Below are 1,848 nucleotides of genomic sequence, written 5' to 3'. Positions count from 1 at the left end.
CTGCCTCTGTGGGGACACCCCGCCCTTGCCGGCCGGGTACCGGCCCCTTCCCCCCGGGCAGGAAGGGTCCGTGTGCTGGCCTGAGACTCCCGGCCTGCGGCTCCTACCCCCGGCAACGCCCGAGAGAGCGCGGCCCTCCGGGTGTCCCGGTGGGGTGAACCTGCCTGGCCCTGGAGACGGTGGGGCAGCAGCGGTAGCGGTGGCGGCGCTTCGCCGGGACCCCGGTGTGTGACAGCCGCCGCCCCGGGTCTCGCCCTGCGCCTGGACTCCCGCCCGACTCACCACGGAGTTACGGCGAAAGCTGTTGTGTTGCCCCGTGTCATTTTTTCTCGAGGCAGGGGCTGATTTTTCATCCAGCCCTGCAAGAAACCGAGGTTAACCTTTCTTCCCATTCAGTAAATGTTCTTCCGTGTTGAGAGAGTGCGAAAGCCTGCAGCCTTCTGGTTAATCGGAGCAACTCTGCCACCTTCCTGCCGTGCTTTGTTTCCTGTGCTGCATCCATCTGGCCAGACCCTAAACACTGCCTTCTTCAGGTTCCTCAGACAAGCTTTGCTCCAGGGGGTCGGAGAAATAGGCGTGGAAATTTCCACCTCTGCTACCGAGGGGGAATAGAGCCCCTTTACAGCAGAGCCGCGAATCAGGCTGACGGAGGCTGTGGGCGCTCAGCTTTCCCGAGATGTGTGACCTTACTCTTACAAATGTCAGCGAGGCACCGTGGCCAAAGGTTCACAGATTTTAAAACTCCATTGTCTTTGTTCAGCACTGGACACTCCCGCATGCCCTGGGGGCTTTGTTGCTTCCTCTCACCGTGGAAGCAACCTTTCACCTTGTAACAGCTACCATTAAAGCATGCTGCCAGCTATTACTTCAGACCCATGACAAGAAAAAAAAAATAAATATTTGAAATAAAAAGTAGTCCATAGGGCAAACAGGTTCACAGCCTTTATTGTCTTCCTTATTGTGGAAAGCCCTCACAAGAATGACACCTTTCCTTTTGGGTAGCCCTGTGCATCTAACTGTGCCTGGAGAGAAGGAGAGAGCTCCAACTTCATGTGGAGCAACAGTCACTGCACTAAATTATTAAATTTACAAATTACTAAAACTACAAGATTGCAAAGGCTCAGATTCAGTTTTTGTCTTTCCCATCATTGGCAGACAAGCAGGGATAAAATAATTCTTCAGGCCCTCTGAGTTCTAGCAGAACTAGCCCTCTAGTTCTTCACCTGGTTTCTGCTAAATGCCTGAGAGTGACATCACCCTATGTAGGGAAAATCTTCCTGTGTTGGCTGGTAAAGCCAGACAAAGGACACAAAGGACAGGGAGGAAAGTCCACACTGAGAGAAAGCATGGCTGTATGAGGGTAAAATTCATCTCCAGGTAGAATTCAGGAGCTGCCCAAAGCCAGCAGAGGCAGTTCCTGGGGGCTGGGTTCATGTTTTGGCTCTAGGGCCACTGCTTGACTTCTGCTGGATAACAGATATGCAGGGATACTCATGATTCACAAGGGCTCTGCTGAGCGGGCCTAAACCTGGGGGATAAAATTCTTCCAGATCCTGACCCTGGGAAACAGAAATACTTCATAGCCTCTTGCTAAACTGTGCCCATCTAAAACTAGTTTCCAAGCTTGTACTCATTTATTTTCAGAGCATCCCTGCAGTGGGTCAGTACATCTTTTATTTGGGCTAACCCGCTTTTTGTGTCTTTGCTTTTCTGTAGATCACGTGGGAAGTAGCCCTAGTCTCTCCAAAAGGAGTACTCTCCTTCTCCTTTTCTAAAGTGGCACATTCAATTCCTACCAGGGAAAGAATCATTCTCTTCTCCCATCCTCTTGCCCAATAGCTCTTGTTG

The sequence above is a fragment of the Parus major genome, chromosome 4 (assembly GCF_001522545.3).
Source record: "Parus major isolate Abel chromosome 4, Parus_major1.1, whole genome shotgun sequence".
NCBI lineage: Eukaryota > Metazoa > Chordata > Aves > Passeriformes > Paridae > Parus > Parus major.
The sequence above is the reverse complement of the archived record's forward strand: the minus strand, read 5'-3'. Positions refer to the sequence as shown.